We start from the raw sequence: 9,179 nt of genomic DNA on the forward strand, positions 1-9,179 counted from the left end.
TACTAGCAAGTAAGATATCATCCACATACAGGATAAGGAAGATAAACTTCCCATTCTTAAACTTTGCATAGACACAATTATCCTCTACATTCTCTTTAAAACCCAAAATTCCTTATTGTCTGATCAAACTTCAAGTACCACTGTCTTGAAGCTTGTTTTAATCCATAAATGGATTTCTTTAGGCGGTATCCCATTCGTTCTTTTCCTTCTATGACAAAACCTTTCGGTTGTGCCATGTAAACACTTTCCTCCAAGTCGCTATTGAAAAATAACATCTTTACATCCATCTGATGTAATTCTAAATTGTAATGTGCCACTAATGCTATTATGATTCTGAAGGAATCCTTAAATGAGACGGGAGAAAAGGTCTCATTGTAATCAATCCCTTCTCTTTGCATAAAGCCTTTTATCACAAGTCACGCTTTATATCTCTCTATATTCCCTTGAGAGTCAACTTTTGTTTTGTAGACCCATTTACAGCCTACTCTTTTGGCTCCTTTAGGAATTATTTCTAAGTCCCAAACTTTATTGGCATTCATAGATTTTATTTCATCTTCCATGGCCTCGAGTCACTTTGATGAATGATCACTTCTCATGGCTTTTTCAAATAAGGTGGGATCATCCTTCATTTGAAATTTCTTAGTGTTGTACACTTCATAGTCAGCAGGAATAGCTGATTTTCTAACTCATTGAGACCTTCTAGGGGCCTCCACATTTGGCACATCTTCTATTTGAGGCTGTTGTTGCTCCACCTTATTTGTGGCAATAGGTTCTATAGGATCCTGAAGACCAGGTTCCTCATCATCATTCATTGTTGTCACAGGCGGAATAACAACAGGTGCTAGCACCACAGTATCTTGCACTGTTGGTGCAGCGACAGCAAGTAGTGAGAAAAATGGCTCATGAATCATCAGAGTGGGCACATACACCCGCTTCTTTTTAAGATCAATTTTTCAAGCTACCATGCTCCCCCTCATCATTTCATCCTCTAGGAAGACTGCGTGTCTCGTTTCTATAAACTTTGTATGTCTATCTGGACAGTAGAAATGAAAACCTTTTGACTTTTCTGGGTAGCCAATGAAATGGCAACTTACTATTTTGGGATCTAGCTTTCCAATATTTGGGTTAAATACTTTAGCCTCAGCAGGGCTCCCCCACACACGTAAGTGGTTTAGTGAGGGTACTCTTCCTAACCACAACTTATACGGTGTTTTGGGCACCGACTTACTTGGTACTCTATTGAGAATATGAACGGTGGATTTTAACGCCTCCATCCACAGGCTCAACTATAAGGTGGAGTAACTTATTATACTGCACACCATATCCATCAGGGTACAATTGCGTCTTTCAGCAACTCTACTCTGCTGAGGTTTGCTCGGTGTAGAATACTGGGCTACTTTACCGTTCTCCTGTAAGAACCTTGCAAAAGGTCCAGAAACTTGGCCATATGGGGTATGTCGACCGTAGTACTCCCCCCATGGTCGGACCTGACTATCTTAATCTTTAAATTGCGTTGGTTTTTAACTTTTGCCTTAAATATCTATATTTATCCAATGCTTCTGTTATTTCTTTGATTGGATAAATATAGACATAACAGGAGTAATCATCTGTGAATATTATGAACGAATCATTACCATCCACACTTTTTACAGGAAACTGACCATAGATGTCTGTGTGAATAATCTATAAAATTCCTGCGCTTCATTTGACATCTTTCTTAATTTTCTTTACATACTTTTCTTTATGCATTCTCTGCATTGTTCTAAATCTGAGAGCTCTAATGGAGAAAGAATATTATTATTAACTAGTCTTTCTATTCTCCCCCTCGAAAATATGGCCTAAATGATGGTGCCATAATTTCGATGACGTATCGTGAGCTCTCTTATGCCACCATTTTCAGAGTGACTCTCTGTCACCAGCTGTTTTATCGGCTGGGTAGCATATGTCTTTGAAGAGCCAGTAAACTGACTCTTTATTTTATCGAGGTACTCGGTGGTCGTGTCACACTCTGGTATTGAGCCCATAATTACAGGCTCAATCGTGTTCTTTATCACAGCCAAATATTTCTTGTTAGCAGTGACCCACTTTCTATGCACAAGGTTGTAGGACATCTTTTGGGATTCAAAACCCCTCTTTAGTTGCCTAAGTGACATCAGCCTCGTTGTCTCCCTCACCGGTGCCACAGGATCAGTGGGACACGATGAGGTGACTACCCAGTCCATCTTAGCCAAGATGAAAACTAGGTTAAATATTTTCTTAACATAAAAATAACACCATTTGCATGCCTTGATTCCAACGTTGGTCAAAAACAAAACATACAACTGTTCTTATACATTAATTCTACATCACTGTTGGACAGAAATAAAATTAATGCATAAATCATTAAAATTTATATCTGTTCTTATACACTAATTCTATATCACCGTTGGGCAGAAATAGAATTAATGCATAAATCATTAAAATTTACATCTGTTCTTATACACTAATTCTATATCACCGTTGGGCAGAAATAGAATTAATGCATAAATCATTAAAATCATGATATTATTATTAACAACATTAGTTAGAAAATAACAATATCATAATCAAGTCAAAATCTCTTTTTCTCCAATTAAATATCACGTTGGTTCAAAATAACTGGAGAATAAACAATTTCTTTAGCAGTGGAAACATGAAAAAATTCATTGTCTATTTTTCAGAAGCTTTTCTAGTTCATATCTACTTTCTGGAAAAAATAACACATTGGTGTACTTTTACCAGAAATTTTAAACCTTTGAAATTCATCAAAATTCATTCAAATCAGCTTATGAAATTAAATAAAACAAAAAATTGCTTTTCTATTTATTTTGGCCCGGCAGCACATCATCAGCATTGCACGTGGCCCAGCACAGCTCCGCCGCCGCCCAGGCCCAGCACGCCTAGGTGCCGACGCTCCGCCGCCGCCGCAACCTGGGCCTGGGCCGGGAAAGTGGCCTAGCGCTCGTGCCCGCCTGGGCCGAAAGCCGGCCCGGCCGCCTGCAACCGCTCGATCAAGATCGATGGCTCAGCTACTTTTTCGCGCGAACAAAAACCCCCAGCCGCAGCCGGCTCCCCAAACCCTAGTTCATTTGCTTCGTTCCCTTGCTTTCCTCCTCAGCGGCGCAGTCAGAGGAGAGATGGAGCACGCAGCAGTGCCACTGCCGGTTCGCTTCAGCTCCCCCCGCACCCTAGAGAGCGAGCGTAGAGATCAAACGGCCATGGCGCCATCGCCGGCCCCCTCGCCGGCGCGCGTGCTCCCCAACGGGTGTGATCGCCGTCATCGAGCGGCCTGGCGGCGGTGCCCTATCGCGCCCGCGAGGGCCGTGCCCTAGCGGCAGTGGCGCCTGTACATCCCGCGCGACGGCGGTGTCGGCAGCGGCGAGATAGGCCTCTGCCCTTCCCTTTCTTCTTCCCCTTCCCCATCTTTTGGATTTGGATTCTCGTTTGTTCTTCTCGGATTCAACCGATTTGGGGATTTAGGGTTAGGGTTTCTTTTCCCGATTCGATTCGTTCGATTCGGTTCATCTTTTCATTTGATTTCTTTTCTTTTCTATTTATACCGAAACAATCTTTTTCCCCTTCTTCATGCGAGTTAGGGTTAGGGTTCGGTTGAACCCGATTCGGTTTTTCTCTCGGTTTTGATTCGAGAACGGAATGGGGATTTGTTCTTGGGTTAGGGTTCGACTCACTGGAGTCACTATTCTTCTTTCCCAGCGAGTTCTTCGTGAGTTTGAGCTCTGATTCGGGTTCTTCTTGAAGCTGAGTCCTTCTTCTTATTCGTTTCCTCAGATCCAAACTGGGTCAATTCTTTTCTTGCCGTGCGCCGGCGAGGACGGCGGTGCGTCACCTTTCCCTGCGCGGTGGCGGTGGTGACCGGGAGTTCCGTGACGTCCGCCACCTCCGGTCTCTTTTCAATTTGCTTTTACCTGGTTAGGGTTAGGGTTACACACTGGCAACATGTCTCTGATACCAATGTTGTACACAATCGTGCCTCTAAACCGTAGATCATGGGTAGGCTTCTTACTTAGATGGGGAAACAGTTGATGTACCTTGGTCTAGGTCACCATTCGGTCCATGGACGCCGGTGTCGTGACAGCTCCACCGTAGTGGTGAGAAGGCGAGGTCCAGTGGCCCGGTGGTGACACTACAGGGGCGATGCAGAGGTGACGGCGGAGTCGGTGGGGCTTTCCATCGCTGGCAGCACATACTTTAGATCGGATTAGGTTTCTCTGTGGGTGGTTACAGCGGCTCCGGTTAATCTCATAGTTCGAGCCTTGATCCCCACCTCTCTTTATATAGTGCTGTGCGACAGGGGCCCACCAACCATATTAGGGTTGGGCGCCCCCGATCAGGGCGCAAATCCAAAGGCCCTGGGCCTATTGGTGAAGATCAACTAACAAGTTGCAACTAGCAAACTTGAGCACAACGAACGAATGGGTAATTGTCCTACCACTTGTTTATGTTTATGCTGTTTTAGACATAGAAGCAAAGATTTGTCATTTCCATAGTTTTTAAACACGTTTCAAAAGAGATACCACAGCTTTAATTGTCTGAGCTTGTCTCATACTGCCACATTACGACGGTTGTACAGAGATGATTCAGCCTATACCTGATATTGATGAGCCATCAGGACAGGAAGGTGCTGAGCTATCAAAAATACCTGTTGATTTGAAGAGTAGAGGCTGGTCCCTTAAGATTGTTCCATGGATTGGAGGCCATATTATCTCGATGACCCATCTTCCTTCTGGTATGTTTCACAATCACCTGTGCAAATTGTAATATATTCTAATATTTTTTTTATCTTAGCAATAGAGACATACTTGTTCATTTTTCTGATACGTACTTTTCCTGACATACTTTAAAATCCATCTATGTTCTTTGCGAGGGTTTTGTACTTGTACATCGTTTCGTCATGCAAATGCATTATGAATAGATCATGTTAATTTATTATTAGTTTTGAGTATCACTTGTTAATTATTGTCTAGCATAGCTTGGGTACAATTTATCATTGATATTTGCCGATTCCCATTGGCTTCACAGCAGGATTGAGATAAATGGTTATGAAGAATACAGTGGGACTGAAATTATGTCTGCTGGCTGCACAGAAGAATACAAAGTCATCCGGTAACTGAAATAGTCATTTCAGACTAATTGCTTGTGTGGCTATTTGTTGCCTGTTACATTGCATATTTCTTGTCTAGTTCCAGTTTTGTCCACTAAGTAACTTTAAGTTCAAAAAAACTATAGGAGGTATCTTGAACAGTCTGGAGAGGATGAATCTATTTGTATGGAAGGAGACATTGTGGTGGTCTGGTTCTCCAACGCCAGATATCTATTTTGAAGGACAACCCAAAGATTGTTCAGATCGACTCTAGCATTCAGGCAAGAAGTGTAGGAGTTGGTTCTGGTGGGTTTTCAAGGTGAGGGCGCTTCTTCCTCTCAGTCTCTGCCTCTTCCTATGCTCCTTACTGTTGTTTATGGACTTGAGGAATTACAGAACAAAGATGACACCACAAACAGAGGCCTTGTTCACTTCTCTTATAATCCGTCTTTTTCAGCTTATTTTTTTAGCCGGAACAGTGTTTTTCTCTCACAACAAATCAGCCAGAATAGTGTTTTTGCTTGTTTTTTCAGCGAAGCGGACGGGGCCAGAACATTAAGCATGAGTAGTTTTTTTTTCAAACAGTTCAATTGATTCTTTCAAGAATATATTTTGAAACACTGAATTCTGTTTTTACTGTGAAGGTTGGTATGTTTACGAGTTCATCCTACATTCACCCTGCTACACCCAACTGTGGTAGTGGTTGCTTTCACGGCCATCAATGGTTCAAAGGAAGAGATCTCCCCGGAGGCAGGAGAAATAACATTCGAGGGAGACCTCAGACCCAACGGTAAGTTACCCTGTGCTGCACAATTTGAAGACCCTTACCTTTGCCCATCTCTGTTAACTCACTTTTGGCAAATTCACAGGTGAATGGATGCTAGTGGACAAGTGTGTCAGGCTGAGCTGAGGTCAGCAAATGCTTTGTGCACTGGGGAACTGGTGGTGTGAACATGGAGCTCTGGTGAGAGGAAAGACCAGTGTCTAACGAGACGCCGTTGAGGATTTGCCACCAGTATGAGGTGCGGCAAACAAGCTAAACACTGCCCGGACAGCAGAAATTAAAATACCAATTTGGAGGATGCTTCTTGCTTCAGTTCAGACTTGCACGCGTTTGTCTTTGTGTAACGGTCGCGCACCAAAACATCTTTCATGGTATTTTTGAGTCGTGTCAGTCGCCCTATTGGACGACGTTGGGTCTGCTAAAACATGGTTTCTCTGCGATCACTGCATCATACTGTTCACGACGGGCATAAATAAATCTGTGGTACTCACTGCCTACCACGAACCGACCTTGGACGCTTAATATTTCTCTCCAGTTAATTCTCATCTTTAGCCTTAGGGCTTGGCTCCAACAAGATAGTGTTGGCTTCATGTAATTTTCTTCAGAGATATTTCCTTCGGGCATGTCTGCACTAACCCAGAACACTTTCATGCCCTGAAATCAGAGGGTGGCCTTGACTAGCCACCTCTTAAAATGCACACCGGAAAAAAAAATCAGCCTCGGCGTAATTAATTTAGGAAAAGGCCTACAATAATGTTTTTGGATTGTTGAAAAGGTAGGCAATTTGGAAATCAAAACCAGAACATAGATCATGACAATCTCATATACTAGCATTTGAAGCCCTAGCATACTAGTTAGATTGGTCAGCATGAACAACAGCGTGATGAGCAACAACTTGATCATCAAAACAGTAGGCATACGACAATAACAAATTGGATCGCGGTGCATGTGCCTTTCGTCTGCAGAGGGAGACGACATTGCTTGTGGTGGTACGAAGTTATTAATGAGTGGTGGTGAAAGAACCGAGGATGTCGTCTAGAGGGGAAGGTGAATAGTCGTTTCTAAAAAAGAACACCTTCAAATGAGGAAACGATTAGTATGAAGTTTCCAATGAATCGGAAATTTCAAATCAGAGAATTAAATCCCTCAAGAGTTAACCACAAAGTATATAAATGATCTAGAATATGTCTAGGAGCTAAAACCCTACACCACAAAGGTTAGAACAGAGAAAGAATAAATTCAGCACAGGAGGGTAATACCGGACACGTTTGGTATTCTCAGGTGCTACGGTCCAGCTGCCAACTTGCTCTCTTTTGATTTCTTCTTTCACACCAAGTTGCAGGCACCTACTACTAACCTGATCACAGGCTCAAGCAACACAAATAGATCACAAATATCAAAGGAATGTGAATTGAGGCACGGTATTTGTTTTACCGGAGTTCAGACTCCGTCGAGTCCTACTCTCCGTTGAGGGGGCTGCGAGCGACCCAATGAAGGTCAGCTCTAGAGGACCCACGAAGGTCAACTCTAGCCGGAGTATTTTCCAACTCCTTTTCCTCCTTCCACTAGATGATTCCTTCCCTTACGGCGGTGGAATTGACCGTTACAAACTTTTCGAGGCACACAACAATCTCTTGGGTGCTCTGTGGTGACGCCTAGCCGTCTAGGACTGAAGAGTCCAAGAGTAACAAATGCAAATCGCGAGATAGACAAATATGCACAAGTGCTCAAGGGTGGCTTGCTCTCAATTTTGAATCTCACTCAACCCACAAGATGGATTTTGCAAATTTGATCAACCACTCACTAAGACAGGGTTGGAGAGTATTCTCAAGGCTCAAAAACGTGTGGGAGTATTAGCAGAATCAGCAGCCTCTAAAGGTGGAGGCTTGGGGGTATTTATAGACCCTACTTAAAAACTAGCTGTTTTCTAGCCGTTGGAATACCACGGACACGTCCGGTATCACCAGCACAACGCCAAAGTTAGTAAGTTTAGAAGTGCGCGTGAGACGTCGGAACTCCCGATGCTTGCCGGGACTTCTGACTCCCAGAACTCCTGACTCGTGTCGGAACTTCCGATGAACCAATGGGAGAGCACCGAAGAAGTTTGTTGTGGCCAACCCTATACTGGACACGTCTGGTATTTTCACCCACAACTTAAGTTAGCACTAGTGACTCTCTCATTCAAACCTCTCATGGGTTGGCTTGAGCACCTATGAATAATCATCTATCAGCATAATGCATCCCTCTTAATAGTACGGCATACCTATTAACTCAAGATTAAATGAAAAACGAGTTCGAATCGCTTAAGTTGATTTCCTTCAAACCAAATGCCATAGCTCTCAATCTTCATCAAGTGAGGGTGTCAATTATGTCAACTTTGATTTTTCTCCTTGAGCATGTGACTTGATTTCATTCAATAGATGAGAATTAACTTTAAATGTATCAAGTCACTTCCAACAATTTCTTTACTATATTTTGATCCTCCATTTCAATGTGACCATTAAAGTTTGATTGGTACCTCAACTAAATGCAAGTACTTTCTTCTTTACCCTATCTAGGTTCCTCGGTCGCCAAGCCGTCGCTTGTCCTTCACCCTTGCTTAGTACTTCGAAGCCTTTCCTTGCTATTTTCACCAACTCAAGCCATCAAGTCACACCTTGTGTTAAATTATCCATCATTTCATTTGTATAGTTGTCTTTTATTGTAGCAAGCTTCAAACATGAGACTATTTCATAGGCAATCTCTCATGTCTCATTAATTAGTGCTCAACGTACTTGCTTTATAATAAATCATACAAATCCCACAATAAGTAAGCCTTGCATGAAATACATTTGCATTGTTGTCTTGTGTTTGAACTAGATTGTTTATACAACAACACACAATTTTGGTTTTATACAATCAAATCAAGCACATGTGAGATAAACCAATTTTTCTGTCCAACACTTAGCAAATAGGTTAGACCTTTAATCACGTTGTCATTCAATTGTCCAAATCCAAAACTCACTAAAGGGCTAGATGTACTTTCAAGTTGACGGCGAACGCGATGGCACGTAGCGCCGCCTGACCTAGATGGATGGTGGTGGTACGAAGTCATCGATTGTTCTCAAGACCTGCTACCTAGATGGATGGTGGTGCAGAGACCTGCTATTCCATTTCGGTGGACCATTCACGCAGGTGTTGCACGTGCCCTTCGCCTCGCCCCACTCTTCCAGTGAGGCGAGCAAGCTCTTATGGGTTTACTTTGCCCTCCTCACACTAGATTTGAGAAAGTAGAAA

General features: G+C 42.8%; 1 pseudogene; it reads left to right on the top strand.

Moving 5' to 3' along the window:
• Positions 1-6,455, top strand: part of LOC136543772 (uncharacterized) — a 26,588-nt pseudogene extending 20,133 nt beyond the window's left edge.
• Positions 6,456-9,179: the final 2,724 nt, after the last annotated feature.

The sequence above is a fragment of the Miscanthus floridulus genome, chromosome 3 (genome assembly GCF_019320115.1).
Source record: "Miscanthus floridulus cultivar M001 chromosome 3, ASM1932011v1, whole genome shotgun sequence".
Lineage (NCBI taxonomy): Eukaryota > Viridiplantae > Streptophyta > Magnoliopsida > Poales > Poaceae > Miscanthus > Miscanthus floridulus.